The following is a 19246-nucleotide window of genomic DNA, read 5'->3' as shown; positions in this document are numbered from 1 at the left end:
TGGGGGAAGTTAATCTGGGAGTGGGATTTGTGGCTCAAAGTTAACTTGCATTATCCCACCTCCCAGTTTCACGTACTGGGTCAGGGACAAACACCTGACCTATTTGGACCAATAAAGACTGAGGGAAAATTTGCTGAGAATGACAGGGAAAGTAGTTTCCTTGCTCTTCTTTCTGTAACCACCTTCTTCCCCTCTACTCCTTCCCTACCTCCCTTTCTCCCCCTCCTCATCCCCCACTCCCCCAGGGGGACGAAGAAACCCAAAGCCCTAGAGACACAGTCAGCTGGTAACTAGGGACAGCTATAAGATGAAGGCGACTGCGAAAACAAAACAAAACCAAAGAAGCACCAAACAAAAACAAACAAAAAACCCCAGAAAAGTGGTGAAAAGCAAGAAACTGGGGAAAGAGCAGGGCTCCAGCCCAGCTCTTTGCTATGACCTCCCTCCCCTGGAGAGCTCTAAGCAGTCTGCTCCTTTGGCTCTGTAACAGCGACAGTTGCTAAGTTCAGTGGTTCAGTAGAGAACCGATGAGAGGGTCCAGGGAGTCCCTGTCCAAGTCCAAGGACCAGGAAAAACCTCTCTACTTTCCCTAGGCTACTTACACAAAAAGAAATATTGAATGGGTCCTTGTACCTTCTTGTATTTTTTAAAGATGAGGGGCTATGGTGATAAAGGGTATGGATTTTGGAGCCCACCAGACCCACGTTCAAATTCCAGCAACTTTCCTTACTAGTTATGTGACTGTCTCTGAGCTTTTACGTCTATAAAATGAGAATGAATAAAGCCTACCTTAGGGAGTTGTTCTGAAGTTTAAGTGTAATAACGTATGTCATGGGTTTAGCATTGCAAAAATAGTTGCTAGGATTATTATTTCAATATTCCTTGAGAGGAAAGAGCACTATGACAGGAGAAAGCAGAAAAGCGGCCAGCTCCCTAAAAATTCTTCCCAATGCATGTATTTACTTCCTACCCATGAGGAGATGCCCTGAGTGTATGTGTGCTGACGAGAGCGGGTCGCAAGAACTTCGGAATCCATGTCCCTCATGCAGTCTGTATCTATGTCAGGGAGCTCAGACCTTCAAATGGAAGTCGCAAGCTTCTGAAAGTAAGAGCAGGTTTTGAGCTAGTGATTCATTAGTAATGTAATTCCTCAGGTAGGTCTTATTTGTAGTGAAGCAGCGTGCAGAGGAGCTACTAAAAATGATAAAGTTGTCATCTTTTTTTTTTTTTTTTTAAGGCATGGGCTCCTAAACATTTCTGTCATTCATTCGAAGGCAGGCACTCAGCGTAAAAGGTGAGGACCCACATCCGCACATTTGTCCCAGGATTCCCATCCTAGGCAAAGCATACATAAGGTATCCTCAAAGAGAGGACCTGAGGCAATCTTTCTCTGTTACACAGTGATCTCCTTTCCATTCTTTCTGTGGCAGACTACTAGTCCCCCAGTAGCTGTTCTCTCCCTCTTCCTCATTGAGAGAATATCTCCTCACCCCCACATCCCAGGATAAGACTCCGTTTTCTAGCCTCCCTTGCAACCAGGGGTGTGTCATACACATGTGAGTACATTCCAGCCATGTGAGTCCCAGCCATGTGAGTACATTCTGGCTAACTGGATCTAGACAAAGGTGTCAGGTGTGACTTCTGGAAGGGGTCCTGAAAGGAAGGGAGATGGGCCCTTCCTCCTTCCCACCAGCTGGATTACAATGTGATAGAAGGTGTTCAAGTAGCCAGCCTGGACCATGAGGACGAAGGGCCTGTATTGAGGATGATGGAGAAGCAAAACACGAAAAAATCTTCGGTCATCTTGAAACTGCCTTCAATTCCTGACCTCCATATTTCTTTTACATGCATGAGAAATAAAATTCTATCTTGTGTGAGGCACTGGCATTTGAGGCTTTTTTTGGTCACTCACAGCTAAGCCTAATCCGAACTGATATTTCCCTATATCCATCGTTTATGTTTTCTCCGTTCATTTGTGAGACCAGAACTGCACTGTTTTTAACAATGACAAGCCACTTACGAATGGGGTATGGACTCATCAGTCATTCCCATCATACTCCCCAAATCCCACTCACATCCTACAGAATGAATTCTACCCACGGTGTAACGTCGGAAAGGTCACCTCCCAGACATGGAAAGAAATAGAGATTTTTTTTTAAACCAAGAACAAAACCTTTTTATTTTACAGAAAAACCTATCTATTCAAGATGACTGCTTTCTCCTACTTTAGCCAGCAATTTTATGAAACGAAGACTATTTTCTTAGTGACCTAAACCTCTCAAAGGCTTCCTATCAGTTAAAAATAAAATACTTGCTACTTGCAAGCATCAATTAGATACAATGTAATAAAAGACAATGTACTCTGGAAGAAGGTCAGGGGCTTTGGCTTCAGGTCTAGGAGCACTTCTTGGTTTTGCCACTCACTTGCAATGTGACCTTGGTAGGTGATTTAGCCCTTTTGTAATTCCAGTTTCTTCATCTATAAAATGAAACCTCATACAATACGGTTGACTCTTGAACAACACTGATTTGAGCTGCATGGGTCCACATATACACAGATTTATTTCAATAAATACAGTATAGTACTATAAGTGCATTTACTTTTTAAGTGATTTTCTTAATATTTTCTTTTCTGGTCAACAGTAGGGTATTAGTAGTTAAATTTGGCGGGAGCCAAAAGTTATATGCAGATTTTCAAGGGCAGGGGGGTTGGCACTCCTAACCCCTGCATTGCTCAAGGGGTCAACTGTACTTGCAAAAAAATTAAATGAGCTAATATGTGCAATGTACCCAGCACATAAATAGGTGCTCTAATAACAAAAGGTTCTTTTTGTTTGTTCTTTTTGTTATAAATGAAAGGCTATGGAGTTTAGGTCAGTAGAACTGTGTCTTAAACTTTTTTTTAGTCTCTAAAACTTACTAGTTTTACAATAATGGACTTCGGTTACTTAAGACTCAGTTTTTTCAAATGTCAACCAGGCTTACAACAGCAGTGATATCATTAAGCATAACAATAACTGTTGACATGTTGCATGGTTATCAAATTTCAGGCACTGCATTAAGTCCTTTATCTTCATTACTTTATTAAAACCTGTATTTTCTACCTCCAAGAGATGTTTTTAAGGATGTACATAAAAATGAGAAGCTGATTGTAAGGATACCGTGCATAAAACAAATTTATAAAGCTGTAAGGTACCTACTAATATAGTAGTATTGACCAAATAGATTACTTCTTTTAGAAGCAAATACCTTAATTTTTAGAAAGCAAAAGATGACAATCATAAAGGAGATATAAAAAATTTTTCCTTCCTGAAACTTGTATTTAAAAAGCAATCTAAAGCTATATAACTCAGAATAGAGGCACCTGCTTTTGTTATTCCTTGCCATAAGAGACGTAACAAAATATCCATGCAAAATATATGAATTTTCTTTCTTTTTTACTTTAAATAGTCCTCACCATTTGATGCAGGAAAAAGTATCTGACAATTCCTAAGAAAAATATATTATGTACTCATATATGTTCTGTGTGTAAATATATATTTAATACATTTGCATGCACCTTTTTCTTTTATTTATAATGTTTGTGTTCCATAATGTGTTTGTAAATTGACCAGAATTCAGAAATTTCTCCCTTCAGAGAAACATTTACAACTGTAACTTACTTACAGTAACTGCTACCACCCCAGCTGAAAATTCTTCCTTATATAAAATCCTTGTATATACATAAACTTACTTTGTATATAACTTTTCTATAAATGCAAGAACATTTTGCCCAATTTTGAGTCACTCCTATTGGACATAATGAGGGACCAAAGGACTCAGTGAGGAGTGAAAAGGGGAAAAAAAGTATATGCCACAAGCAGAGGTTTCTGCAGGACAGCCCTGGATAAGATAAAGGAAGAATGCAGCCCACAGAAGATTGCAAACCGTTGGGGTGCCTGGGTGGCTCAGTCGGTTAAGCATCTGACTTTTCATTTCAGCTCAGGTTATGATCTCAGGATTGTGAGATGGAGCCCTGCGCTGGTCATGGAGACTGCTTAAGATTCTCTCCTCTCTCTGCACCTCTCCAAGAAGAAGAAGGAGGAGGAGGAGGAGAAGGAGAAGAAGAAGGAGAAGAAGAAGAAGAAGAAGGAGAAGAAGAAGAAGGAGAAGAAGAAGAAGAGGAAGAAGGAAGAAGAAAGAAGAAGAAAAGAAGAAGATTACAAACTGCATGTTTTTTAAAAAAAAATGCCCTTAGTTGCCAACATTTAAAAATGGGGATTTTCACATAAAAATCCCATGACCTGCATTTCAGCACAGCCCCAAGGAGCTGGTTGTGCACAGTGCTATCTGGGTCCCCATAGTTTAGGTCCGCTGTCTTCATTTTTCAGGGCGGGGTAAGAGTTCCTTTATTTAAGGCATATGAACTTGCATATATGATTGAAGGTATCTTGAGTTTGCGCACACACACCTCTGCCCTAGGTAAAAATAAAAGACTGTGTAACTGTAGATCATAGGCCTCCAGCAGCAGAAAAAAGATCTGGCATGGTTCAGTTGTCCTTCTGTCACTGAGACCCTCCCTGCCCACCAGTGGTCAGAGACCACAAGTGGAGAATCACTGCCATATAGTCGCATAGCAACAATTACTGTGGAGGTTGGGGTTTCTCACAACCAATGGTCTCATTGCAAAATTTACCTTCTAGTGCCAGATACCACTGGGTAGCAGAGTTGATGATGATATTCTGTCACTGTAAGGTGGCTTAGTTTGTGAGCCTGGCTTTGAATAGCTTTGAATCAGTCCCTTTCCTGGATCTGTTAGTGGGGGAAGGGCAGCTGCAAGAGCGGGTCCTGGGGGATAGCAGAAAATTCTGGCTTTTAGGACTTAGGCATGCCATTATCATGGTCAGAGGTATGCACTGACTGTGCATTGGGGAGGTTGGCCAGAGAAACACGTGGTCAACTAGACTTGACCTTTCCTTCTAAGAGTGAGATCAGGGAGGTAAGCATTAGCCTGGTCATGAAATCAGGTGTCGGGTGTGTTTCATTTATACTCATTTGTGTTATAGGATGACTGTAGCTCCAAGAGGCAGAGACTGTTCACTATTGTATCCAGGGCAGCTGAAGCAGTGCGTAGGCATACAAAGATGCACAATGAGTATGTGTGGAATAAGCGAATGAATGAAAACACCACTTCTTTCTTCCTGGAGGCCTCTTCTTCCTAAGACCAGCCTACCATCATCTCTCACCTGGAAGACGTCCGCTACCTCTCAGCTGAGTCAGACCCCAGGCCTCCATGTTTCTCCCACTCAAATCCAATCTCTACCCTGAATTATCTTTCTAGAATCCAAATCCATTGTATCACTTCTCCATGTAAAACCCTGCAATAGGTTTCTTGTTATTCTTAGGATAAAGTCCAGGGGTGCCTGTCTGGCTCAGTCAGTAGAGCATGTGACTCTTGATCTTGGCGCTTGTGAGTTTGAGCCCCATGTTGGGAGTAGAGATTACTTTAAAAGAAAATTTAAAAATCTTAAAAAAAAAAAAAAGGATAAAGTCAAAATTTTTAAATGGGACCCCAAACCCATCCCTCTCAACCTGGCCAGCCTTACTGAACTTCTCTGCGTGCCCAGCAATCTCCTGCATGGCCCTCTTTCCCATCTCCCACCAGATTGGGGGTAAACTCCTCGCTTATCCATTGGGTCTCAGCATGAGTCTTCCAGGTGTTCTCACCGCTCCTTATTCCCCACCATTATGCTGACCATGCTCCTCTGTAACAAGCTGCGGGGCCATCTGTCTGCTGGCCAGTTAACACGGTCAGGCTTGTCTGTCTTGTCACTTTGGTCCCTGACACTTGGCTCAAGGAGGGCCTGGCACCAAGGAGGCAGCAGGAAACTTTCTTGGAGAAGTAGGTTTTATTTTGTGCCAGGTCTGGTGCCATGTTCCTTGTGATTCTCCATTTCATGACCTCAGAGATAAGAAAGCTGAGGTTCAGAGTGCTGAAGTAATTTGCCTGGGGTTAGGATTCAAATTCCAGTCAGTGGACTCGAGAGCCTTCCTTCCCACTGGGCCATGTGGTGGCGCTTAGCCTTCCTTTTCCACCAGAGCAGCCCGGGCAGCATACCTGTGTCTGAGTGGGCTTGACGGGGCTTGCATCTGTTACCTCAGGAAGAAGGAATGCCTGAGGAGATGGAATTTTTGGTGGTTACTCAAGACTGTGCACGCAAATAGGAATAAAGCCTCTTGAACCCAGAGTAAGGAATGTAGGTCAAATAAATCGCCCTGCCCAGCGTCTCCCTCTATTACCCAACTTTTCTCACTGCATATGTAAAGCCACAAGTAGAAGATAGCTAAATGGAAAATTCCAGGAGCTCTGTTAACAGAATTAAAAACAAAGGCTCAAGAAATCAAGGAAAGGATTTTAAAATCACTTTCCTTTTGTATCATTCCAATTCAGAAGTTCAGATTCGTTAATTTAAGAGTCAACCAGGTAGGGGCGCCTGGGCAGCTCAGTCGTTAAGCGTCTACCTTCAGCTCAAGTCTTGATCCCGGGGTCCTGGGATCGAGCCCCACATAGGGGGCTCCCTGCTCTTCGGGAAGCCTGCTTCTCCCTCTCACGCTCCCCCTGCTTGTGTTCCCTCTCTCACTGTGTCTCTCTCTGTCAGATAAATAAATAAAATCTTAAAAAAGAATAAAAAGAATCAACCAGGTATAGAAAACTGCAGTAAGCCTTTGGAAAAATAAGCCTTCTTTGACTGTTAAGAAAATGGAGGAAATGATGATGACAATGACACAGAAAACTAACATTAGTTATGGGTCAGGTGTACATACACATTGCCATTTAATTCTCTAACAACCCTGCGAAGTTAGGTACTATTAATAGCCCCATTTTACAGATGTAGAAGTCAAGGTACAGAGGGGTCAAGTAATTTGCTCAAGGTCACAAACTAGAAGGGACAGAGAGGATTAGAATCCAGCTCAGCTGGTTCCAAAGCCTGCCCTGTTCCACTACACAGTACCAACCTTCTGGTTTGTGTAATACTCATATAAATTACACTTCCTAATAGATTAACATTTTTAGAAAAATGTGGTAAAGATATGGTCTAACAACATTTCAATACTAATTTGTGTCCTACATATGTGCTGTCTACAATAAGAAACTTCACAAAGTTGATATAATGCTTAATTCCTTCTAAGGTAACAATGGAAGAAAAAGAAAAATCCCTCGGGGGAAGAATCTGAAGGAAAGACTTAGGAAGTGAGTGGATACAGGATTTCCACATTTTAACCTAAGAGACATTTAAGGACATCTAATAAAATCAAGGTTTATAGCAACCTGCTGGATACTGTTACCAACGGAGGCAAAATATTCAGGTTTGAAAACATACAACGACGTTACCAACTTATCAAATACCATGGCTGCAGAAATAAGTGGTACCATTGCCTCCTGCCGATTTAGAGGAATTAAAAAAATAGTCCTTCATGTTAATAATTTTGCAGGATTTAAGGCTGTACACAAAGATGCAGCAGAAGGCCAAAGACAAAACACAACAGGAAAAGCCAGTTAGGCATGGAAAAATGGATAATTCAGTAGCTGGTCATTTAAGTCCTTATTCTAACTGAATGACATCATCTAGAGGGAAAACACTGTGGTGCTTGTCCAGAAAGTTTCAGTCACTTCCCTCCCTGATATACAGAGAGCATGGTTTTAGTTTTTATCTCCCTTTCATGATTTCATAGCCTTGGTATGCTCTCAGAGTGATTATTCATTTCTCCATGATCAATGTAAGGCTTTATCTTCACCCAAGCGTTCTTGTTCTTGTACATCTGTTCTTTGTTTTGGTACCATGACTCTCAATTCTTTGCACTGAAACTTATGTCCCACATTTTCAAATTCCCTTTTACTATTGTTATCATTACCTAGCAAGTGTCACAGAAGAGGGGGGACTGTAGCTGTGCAGATGGCTTTCTCCCTGTTACCCCCAGGTATCACTGCCCAGTCATGCTGTTTTCATCTCTGCTTTTCTCTGGGGAGCCGGGGAAGGATGGGTGCGTGATGGCTCCAGCCTGGCAGGCCTCCTTTGCAAGTAGTAGCTCATCAAAGACTCACTGGATTCCAACCAATCACTTCGTGCCAACCCAATAACCCAGACTCCGCTCTGATCCCCCCTCTCCCCCGCCAACACAGACCATCTCTCACTAGGTTCTGATGATTCAACATGCATTACATGGCTTGTATTTCTGCCTTTCTCTCTTCCACGGCCACCCTGTCTTCGTTCAGGAGTGTTTGCACTGCTTCTAATACACAGCTCACTCAGCACAACCCTGGAGAAACACTGCTCTGCAGCCTCCCTCTCGCTGCTGGCTACCTTCCACACACGGTACTCCATGGCCATGTGGTCCCCATGCAGTGTCTCTTCTATGTCTCCATAATTTTACACATGTTGCTCCCTCTGCCTCAGATATCCTCTTCCACATCCTCCTGGCAAATTCAGGGTTAATGATTTTTAAAGACCTAGCCCAAGATTCTCTTCTCTGACCTACTCAAATAAAGTGAATCCTTCCTGTGGACCACCATCGTGCCTAAGTGGATGGGAAGGCCAAGATCAAGGTGCCAGCATATTTGGTACTTAGTGACAGCCTTCTTCCTATATCCTCACATGGTGGAGAGGGGAGAGGGCACTAATCCCATTATTAGGGCTCCACTCTCATGACCTCATCTAAACTAATTACACCCCCCCCAAAGACTTCACACTTCCTAATACCATGACACTGGGGGTTAGGGCTTCAACATACGCACTTTGAGGGGGGACAAAAACATTCAGTCCACAACACCAGCTATGATATTAATATCTCTACATTCAGTCCACGACACCAGCTATGATACTAATATCTCTAAGTGCCATCTGTAAATGGAGTGAATAAAAGTACCTGCCCTATTCAGCTATTGGCACTATCCTAGGAAGTACTGATGTTAGTGAGGAAACTAAAGCAAAGAGATGAAGCACATTTCCAAATGTCACAGAGCTAGTAAGCAGAGAAGCAGGGGCTTAGCCCCCAAGAAGTCTAGCTCAGGCCCACATTCTTAACTACTGGAAACCTGTATTCCCTACTAGGAAATGAACTGGCTAAGCTGTTGAGCTGCCAAGTGTCTAAATTTGGTTCTATCCTGCTCAAAGTTCGCAGAGTCTTCAGCAGAATTTGGCAGAAGCACAGGGGCAGAGGCGGGGTGAGCTAACAGACTTATTGCCCATGTCTGTGTCCCAGCTCTATAGGACTGTTTCTAGCTCCTTTACTGAGCCCTTGACTTCAGCCCTACTCTTGTAGGTCTTCCCACTCTTCTTCACTTCTATGAGACCAAAGTCAACATCACTTCTTTTATGACAGGTATTAGAACTCTGCCAGGAAAAATCAAATCAGAATCTGTTGGTGTGTCCAATAGATTTGGTAGTTTTAAGGGGCACCACCCACCTTCTGCTCATCATCTCAATAAGCAGCTAGACTTAAAAACCATTGCCAGGAGCTTCCCCTTCCCCTGAGCAGCTTCCTCCATCTCATGATCATCTTTTTGGTGACACCTACAATTCTTTTAGGGTCCTATTTGTTGGCCTGTCACTGGAGTTCTTGACCATTTTAATACCATGAAAATTGGCATTCTGGTGAAGCCTGTGGACCCCTTTATAGAATGATGTTTTTATATGCATATAGCAAAAAACATAGGATTACAAGGAAATCAGTTATACTGAAATACAAATATATTGACCATTAGGAGTGACCAGGTTTGACCCTGACCTTAAGGTCAGGAATCCAGACTTCTTGTATCTAGGGGCTGAACACACACTTGGTGGTCAACAAATGTTTGTCAGGAGAATAAATTCAAGAGTAAGTCACACTCTGTTGAGAATTACTGTTCTAGTGGCAGGAAAGTACTCTACCTGAGGGAAACTTTAGCAATGTACCATGTTAGAGCTGATGAGATTCAAATGTTATGCAATCTATCTCTGAAGCAAGTTCCTAGGCATGTGAAAATTTAAAAATTGTTAGGCTTCTAAAAAATCACTAAAATCAAATTTTTGAATATGGTATCATCACTTCCAGCCTTTGGAAATATTCCTCTCTTGCCTATCAGAAACTGTAGAAAAGAAGTGTGATTAACTCAGAGGTTTCTATACTCAAATGAGAAAAATGGGATTTGAATTTTTTCCCTGCTCTCTCCCAAATATGTCTATGTCCTAATGGCCTCTCCCAAATATGTCCATGTCCTAATCCCCAGAACCTGTGATTATATTTCCTTACCTGATAAAAGGGACTTCATAGATGTGATTAAGTCAAGGGTCTTGGATGGGGAGCTTATCCTGTATTATCCAGATGGGTCTAATGGAATTACCATCTTTATAAGAGGAAGGTAGGTAAAATCAGAGGAGGAGATGTAATGACAAAAGCAGAGGTAGGAATGAGGGGCCATGAGTCAAGGAGGGCAGGCAGCCTCTGGAAGCTAGAAAAGACAAGGAAATAAAGTCTCCTTTAGAATTTCCTGAAGGAATCAGCCCTGCCAACTATTTGATTTTAGCCCTTCAAGACTATTTCAGACCTCTGACCTCCAGTACTATCAGATAATAAATGTGTTTTAAGCCACCAAGTTTGTGGCAATTTGTTATAGCAGCAGTAGAAAACTAATACATCTGCCTGTATCCAACGAGCAACAAAATGGCCAATAGATGCAATGTAAGAGAACGAACCAAGCACACAGGCTGGTTGTTTCCTTTATGCCAGTGTTTTCCAACTGGTTGCATGTTAGGACCACCTGTGGAGCTCAGATAGATACATACATACATATATCCATAGACAGCCAGACAGGTGTAGAGATACACGCACACGCGTGCGTGCGCGCACACACACACACACTGATGCTAGGGTCCCAACTCAACCAGGCTCTTAGGATAAGAGAGTGATGCCTTGGATCTGAATATATTAAAGGCTCTCAGGGTTTGTGATACACAGGCAAGGCTAAAAACCCTACCCCATACCAACAGAAGTAGAATAAGATATAGTTTATATACAGCCCTTTTCATCCAAGGTAAATATAATGCTATGTATAAACATTCTTATTAATTCTTAAAAGCTACTGTGAATCAAGGAGATGACAAACACAAAATAAAAATAAGCAAAGACTCAAACAGTTTGCCTACAGTTATTGGCAAATCTCTGATGTGGTTAAACAAAGAATCCAAGTTCTTTCTAAAAATTCAATTCGGTACTCTAGTCACTAGAAGAGAACACATCTCGTCACCTCAGCCCCTATCAAATCTCCATTCCGATTAGCCAACTGTCAGCCTGCAAGTAAGGCCTGAAAACCCCAAGGCCTGAAAAATGGTTAAGGCACTTGAGTTATTTATTCTTAATTCTCTTATTAAAACTTTAGAAATGAAAAGCCAGTCACCTAAATCCTTTCTGGAGGTAGGGAAGGGAGTTGCATAAATCCTAAACAAACTAATAACTTTAAAAGAAAAATTCCCTTCCGAGCCAATGACAGCTAAGATGCTGATTAACTGTGCAAATGAAACACAAATATCTCAACAATGAAAACTTTACTATTAAATTTACTAATGTCTAAAATGCCTACCCAAACTATGAATGATTATCAAAATGGTAATAATTAATAACAACAGGGGCACCTGCGTGGCTCAATCAGTTGAGGCTCCAACTCTTGATTTCAGCTGAGGTCATGATCCTAGGGTCCTGGGATCCAACCTGCCTGGGGCTCCCCGCTCAGCAAGGAGTGTGCTTGAAGATTTCTCTCCCTCTCCCTCTGCCCCTCCCCCAACTTGCATGTGCATGAGCAAACGCACACACACACACACTCTCTCTCTCTCAAATAAATAATCTTTAAAAAATAATAACAACAGCATGTTACCATTTATGGAGCACCTCCTACCTCCCAGACACCATGTCAAGTACTTTACACACACTATCTTTTAGCTGCCCTGTGACGTTAGTGTTTATTCTCACATCAGAGACGAAGAACTGAGCTCAACAGGGTAAGATACTGATGTGGTAGAGCTGGAACTCAAAGCCGACTCTGTCCGATGCCCAAAGCCATGGTACTTGACAGGCCCTTAAGAAAGGCTTCTTGAACTGCTCTGAATATGATACAAGGAGGACACTATCATTACCAACTCCATCAGCCCTAAAGATGAACACACAAAGGAATTCTCTAAAAAGAGAAACCATGGAATTCTAATCTTTAGGAGAAAATGAATCATTTTTTTTTTTTCAAGACACAAGACAGACACACCGAGATAAGAACAGTTATTACGAGGACAGACTTCTATACCCAAACATGAACATGACGTCAAATAAAATCTCAAAGTGAAATAAGAATATTACACCGCATTCTATTCTCTGAGAAACTTAAATGTGATATTAAAAATAAGCTGAGATTTGTTTCCTTCATTAACATAAAAGTTATTTCCTAACGACTAGGGAACAATCTGTAGGATAATCTAAATAGATTAACAGATTCCCTCCATTGTTTATAAGCGATCCCTTTATCACAAACACTACCCTCACTTGAGATACCAAGGGTTTTTTTTTTTAAATAGAATTAAGTGAAAAAAACTGATAGTAAAGACCAACAGAGGAAGGAAGGGAAGCAAAGAAAGCCATGAGCCTCTGCTCTATGATGCCGAGGCTGAGATGCTGTAAACCATACTTCTCAGGCTCCTGGGCCACCTGTCTCCCTGCTAGACCCTGCCCATGGGAGGCACCATTGGACTGACCAGTGAGAGCAGAGGAGGGAGATGTTTCGTGAGGTCCAGCTTCTGTGGGGCATTCCTCCCACAGCTGCAGAGAGCACCAGTCCTAGGACAACCCTTCTGTGATCTGACTGTGGCTGCCAGATATGCCCCAGGGATGGTCCCCACGTGTGGCTCTGTGCCCCCCACCCCCACCACCACAACCTGAGCTATAGCCCAGCCACATGAGGCTCCTCCAAGGAAGATTCTGGTAACACTGTCTCTTCCCTTTTGTTCCCTCAACCCTCAAGGTGGTGGCTGCTTCTTGTAATTACTAGTCTCCGGATTACCTTGGTGTCCACTTTTCGTTCTTCCTTCACTTGTGTAACCAACTCCCTGTACTAAAACTACTTCCTAAAATTTGTAGAATGGTTTCTGTTGGCTGACTGGACCCTGGGATGATATGACAGTGAAACCAGAAGGTCAAACGTGAGAATGCACCTGCTTTGTGCCGTGTTACAGAGACTGCTGTGGATCTACATCTTGTCTGCACTGAGGTCCACACACAATAACCCATAGGCAGTTCCAGGGCCATTCATCCCCACGTGCTAAGGTTATTTGTTCAAATGTTTTTAACCAGAAGTTCATGGCAGGCATGGTGTGAGGGGTTATGCAGACTCAACCCACATTCTGATTTCTCAGAGCCAGTTTTAAGGGTCTGTCTTTATTCAAAGGGCCAAATTTTTAATGCTGGTAAAGGCAATTGCAGGATTCTGGAACAAGAACACTAAAACAAATAATATGAACATAACTTTTTTACAACACAGTTTGGTTCAAATATCTTTATTAAGAAAGGAATCCCATTCTTAATGTAAAATCTAAAAATAGCATGATGGAGGCAAGAAGCCAGAGCTTGGGAAAAACAACTTCTAAATGGACTTGGAACATTGTGAAAATATGAAATGTATAAATGTTTTTTCAAAGTCAAGTTCCCTTCATGTGCAAAGAAAGATGGAAATCATCTTATAAGGGGAGATTGTACCTTTACTCAAATCAACCACCAACAAAGGAAATTCAACAAATAAAGGACACACATTAACAAATTCTAATGCTGCCCAAGTTCCTCTGTCATAAAAACAGTATATGTTACATCTAATGAAAAGTTACTATAAAAATAAATGTTTAATGATTTGCTAAAGGTATTTCCAATCTCTGTGGATTTTGTGCCCCACTGCTAAGTAGGGTTCGCAGTGCCGAGAGAAGCATTCCTACAGACCAGTAAAAACTGAACTTTCCATTTAAAGGATCCATTCCCCAAACAATGGCCCTGTCTAATCCTCGTACAAAGTTCAGGGAGAGGGGTCCTTGGCCGGTCAGAACGTGACCATCCTTGGTGGGGATGGGTGCAGCAATCAATCATCCCATTCCTTGGCTGATTCTCCAGCTCCTTCTGCTGTGTTCCATGGAGCTGCCCAAGCAGGGACTACCGCTCCTAAGCTGATACGATTATTCTGCTCACCATGCTGGATTTAGTTCTTATCAGAAATCAATAAATTTGCACTGATATTTTATACAACAGCCTGTAAATCTTGATCTATTTGAGTCCATCTATGAAAAATAAAACTACCTTTCTTATGATCACAAAAGCAGTTTCTGAGCCATGAGGCCAAGGGGCAGATCCTGGATGACATAAAGCAATGATTCTCAAAGTGTGGTCCTTGGATCAGCAGTATCAACCTCATCTGGAACTTGTTAGAACTGCAATTTCCTGGGCCTAACCCCAGATCTCCTGAGTCAAGGGGGTGAGGGCCAGCTTTTTGTTTTAACAAGTGCTCCAGGGGATTTTGATGTCTGCTCAAGTCCGATAGCCATTAAATTAAAATGACATAGTTATTTGAGGGTGGGTGGGGAATGGATAGTTAATTTTAGGCGTCAACTTGGCTAGGCCATGGTGCCCAACTGTTTGGTCAAATGCCAGTCTAGATGTTGTTGTGGAGGTCTTTTTTAGATGCGATTAACACTTAAATTCATAGACTTTGACTAAAGCAGATTACCCTCCACAATGAGGGTGGGCCTCATCCAATCAGCTGAAGGACTTAAGAGAAAAGATCGAGGCCCCCTGAAGAAAAAGGAACTCTTGCCTGCAGACTGACTTTGGACTCAAGATTGCAGCATTAACTCTTGTTGAAATTTCCAGCCCACCAGCCTGCTCTGTAGATTTGAGACTTGTCAGTCCCGGCAAGAGCCAATTCCTTAACATAAATCTCTCTCTCTCTCTCTCTCTCTCTCTCTCTCACACACACACACACACACACACCCCTACTGGTTTTGTTTCTTTGTTTCTCTGGAAAACTCTAATACATGTTTAATATGTGTGTACATTAGAACTAGGATTCTGTGTTTTCCAGGACTGTATGCTTCAGTGCCTGGAATGTAGTAGGCTCTCTATATTTCTGATGAATGTATGAACTGTGGTAAACCCACTGAGAAAAGCAAGCGGATAATTTGGCCCTGTAAGGGGGCTCTTGGAAAAGAGTCAACCCTGAGGACACCTCCACTAAATTCCTGTGAGCAATAAACCTCTCCTCAGGAATCTTCTAGAGTGTATCAATAACCAACGGGAAATCACATTCAGGAATTGTATTTAGTGTTTCTGAGTTTAATTTCTTACCAGTGAAAGAATGCTCAGCACTCAGCAGGCCATTCTTAAGATTTTGTTTGATCCACAGACCCACTGTTTTAAGTGGCATGAGCACAGTGACTGCATCTTGTCATTTCTGTTATGCTATATGTTGTAATCTAGAACATGCTTTTAGAGTAGGTTCTTATCAGTACATTGTTTTTTTGGAAAGAGTGAAATTGAAAACCTCGTCTCAAATACTGTCGATTTTAGTTTCTGCCCGAATACGTTAATCTAAAGAATGTACTTTCCTGAGTGATGGGAACAGAACTCATGGACTGGGACGCTCCCCTCCACATCCCTGTCAGACACTCAGCAGAATCCGCTAAGAACAAAGGCACAGCTTAGTCTCCAGGCTGAGGGGATTGTTTCTGAGGGTCAAAAGTCATCTTGATTAGACTATTTGAAAAGTTGGGATGGTCATTCTATCTGCCACATGAAATCAGAAAAAGTAAACATTCTTTGGCTAACCTCCACCCCCAGCTGAATGAAGCCCAAGTCAAGTTTCTTTGAAATCATGCCAGATGTTCAGTGCTGGTGGACTGATTCAGGCTGAGTGAAGAGCTGGTCCGAAGGCAGGCAGAGGTGGCAGAAAGGAGGATGAGGGCCAACAAAGTAGTCAGTCCTGAAGCTGAATTTTGGAAAGCCGTTAAACTACAAAGGTATTCTCTTGGAGGGAAAAACACTAAGAATTACTTTGTTGGATTTGCTCCCCGTTCACTTAAAAAAAAAAAAACAACAACCCAGAATTTGAGGAAACTGATTCACATTTCACAATGCATCCATTTGGCTCCCTAAACTCTCAGCAAGGGCCCGACTCTGGGGCAGGGCCTGGGTCAGGCTGACAGTCCCTGAGCTCCCACAGACTGAACTTACAGGCCTGAGCCAAGTCTGTGTGAACATGTGTGAGCTAAACAGGCACTGGAAAATTAGAGGAAGGTGCCACAGCAACTTCTAGTGTTTAAAAGACAGCCCAAACAAAAATGGTTAGAGGGCAGGCAGAGACTCAGACTGGACATTCAACCCAGGTGGGAGCTACTTTGAAACAAATTCCAGGTATTTGCTGCAGAGTTTAAAAGTCTTAGAATAGGGGCGCCTGGGCGGCGCAGTCGGTTAAGCGTCTGCCTTCAGCTCAGGTCATGATCCCAGGGTCCTGGGATCAAGCCCCGCATCGGGCTCCCTGCTCGGTGGGAAGCCTGCTTCTCCCTCTCCCACTCCCCCTGCTTGTGCATGCACACTCTCCCTCTCTCTCTCTGTCAAATAAATAAAAATCTTTTTTAAAAAAGTCTTAGAATAAAAATAATTAGATCTGTAATGAACCTTATTAACAGGAAATAAATGGAATGAAAACTATTTTCTTCTCGAAACTAAGCAAAAACATCTCATTTTGCACGCCCCCAAACCAAGAGGGAGAGAAACAACTCATTATTCTAAATCTTCAGACTGTTTAAAACAGTTTAAAACTGTTTAAAACACAACAAAAAAGAAAATACACATACAACAAAAATACAGACGATGTATTGAAATTTCCCAATCAAATGAGTATCACAAAATATCACAAAATAAGTCTGATGATATCCACCAGTTTGCTTCATACAAACTAAGTCGTCATTGTCTGGGAGAGAATAAGCGGTTCCAGTGACAGACAGCTCTTTTGTTTCTGCAAGCAGTGGCGTTCAGTGGTACCCTGGCTGTTTTGCTCAAACTTCTGACTGACATCCTCGTTATTCAGACTGATCAGGAAAATATATTTTTCTTTTGACAGAGTTGGGCTGCTTTTAAAGGAATTACTTGTTTCACATTACATCCTTCCACCGGAGCACTCAAATTTGACACCTTGTGCAGAACCCACAACTTACCTCCCAACAAAAAAACCACTGGCCTGTGGGGATGGCTCTCTATTTACATTCAGCCACACACATCAGCATTTACCAGGGTGAGGCCGCTGGCTGTCAACTCCTGGCTCTTAGTCAATATTTAATCACTGTGCAGTTATGGAGGGAGAAGGAAACATTCCATCTCCCCATACATGCCTTTAATATGAAAAAGGCTTTCACTATGTTTATAGAAGCATGGTTACGCTTTTCAGAAAAGCCATCAAACTGAGACGTTGCACAACGGTTCTGCTATATGGCGTTTTGAGTGTATTGCCATTAATAGGTGTATAAAACGAATCATACGTAATTGTGATTATTTTTCAAAGTATTACAAGCCTTTGGGTTCACTCTAAACTTTTTTTTTTTTATTTGAGACAGAGAGAATGAGAGAGAGAGAGCACATGAGAGGGGGGAGGGTCAGAGGCAGAAGCAGGCTCCCTGCCGAGCAGGGAGCCCTATGCGGGACTCGATCCAGGGACTCCAGGATCATGACCTGAGCCGAAGGCAGTCGCCTAACCAACTGAGCCACCCAGGCGCCCTAAACCCTTTTTTTTTTAATGGAGAAGGGTTAGAGAAAAATCACGCAATACTCGTGTGGTTCATAACCTCTAGCTCTAGTTCAGTCTCCAGGTTACAGAGCAAAGCAACCATGCCAAGGAGAAAATTCAGATTCCTTTTGACTTTTACTTAATGTTAAAACCTGCCCAGTTTTGTTTTTTGATAGAGATTTGTAAATAATTTTCTTAGACCCAGCATGATGCTATTTTAAAGGAATAACTAAAGGAACAGAAGCCAATGGTTAAAGAAAATGGGCACCACCCACGTTACAGGGAGTCCTTAGGCTCCAACCAGACAAAAGCATTTCATGTTTCTTGTGTAGCAAATGGCTCTTCTAACAAGCTGATCACCTGCGTTGGAGACGCTTTTACCATTTAAACAAGACCTGCAATGTTCCATAGGGAAGGCTCATGCATTACTTACAGTGTCAAGATAAAAGGAAACCGGCAGTGAAGGTGAATCAGAGTAGTATTTAAAATGCCTTAGCTCAAAGGCACACAGTTCTCTTTCATTCCTTCTACTAACCACCGACCAGATGAACAGGTGTGGACTTGCTCTACTGGATGACCTGTGGCAGGAAACGTTTCACTTCCAAGTTGCAAACCGTATTTGACATTCAACAGGTTTTCATTGTGGGTGGGTAGACGAGAGAATTCAGCTTTACGTCAGCTCCTACATTTCATTGGTCCTGCGCTGATGGATGGAGGAAGGGAGGGGTTTCCCTAACTTTCCTGCCCCTGCCTGCAGAGCACTGGAGGCTTCTGAGAGGAAGTCCCAGGACTGAGTGCTCACGCGGCTGACATTAGAACGCCTGACTCTCTGCCCCCAATCCTGTCAGCATCTGGCATTTCAACATCTCTGCCCAGTCTCAGGTCAGTGTGCCTAAAGCTTCAGGTAAATCACAAGTAGCTCATCAGGAGAAAGGCTGGGACTCCATTTTAACATACTCCCAGCCCACAGCATCCAGGAGAGTTGATAAGAAAACCCCACAAATATGCCAACTCCTTTAAACCAAAACACTCAAGAACTTCCTGGAGCCTGAGAAATTTAACATTAATTCACTACTGAATTCAAATAGCTTCTTCCCACTTAATTCCCTAAAAGGCTCCATTCCCCAAGTACCCCAGTTCTCTGGGTACAAGGAAATGGCATTTCAAGCATTGTGTCTATCATTAAACTCTTTGCAGCATAAAAAATATTTTAAATTTACTACAGGAAAATTACACGGTTATTTTATTGTATAAAAGATGGCTTTTAGGTGTAGAGGTGGGAAGTTCCATAAATGAGATGCAGACTCAGATGCCTAGGCTATGTTTGTTAGGAAAGAGAGTAATTTTTCTCAGGCTAGTCCTAACTTGAGTTCCACAAACCTTTCCAAACTCCTTCCCTGTACCCTTGCTGTCCCCCTCCTCCCCCCTCCCTTA

General features: G+C 42.4%; 1 long non-coding RNA gene across 1 annotated transcript; it reads right to left on the bottom strand.

Moving 5' to 3' along the window:
• Positions 1-275: 275 nt before the first annotated feature.
• LOC145723052 (uncharacterized) lies at positions 276-17629 on the bottom strand. The gene is made up of 2 exons (XR_014147783.1): positions 10214-17629; positions 276-10183 (listed from the first exon to the last, which is right to left on the bottom strand). It is a non-coding gene; the product is annotated as an uncharacterized LOC145723052 (long non-coding RNA).
• Between the last annotated feature and the right edge of the window lie 1617 nt (positions 17630-19246).

Source organism: Leptonychotes weddellii, chromosome 1, assembly GCF_054177405.1.
Source record: "Leptonychotes weddellii isolate Sample4059 chromosome 1, ASM5417740v2, whole genome shotgun sequence".
NCBI lineage: Eukaryota > Metazoa > Chordata > Mammalia > Carnivora > Phocidae > Leptonychotes > Leptonychotes weddellii.
Note: the sequence above shows the minus strand (reverse complement) of the source record. Positions and strands in the feature narration are given on the sequence as shown.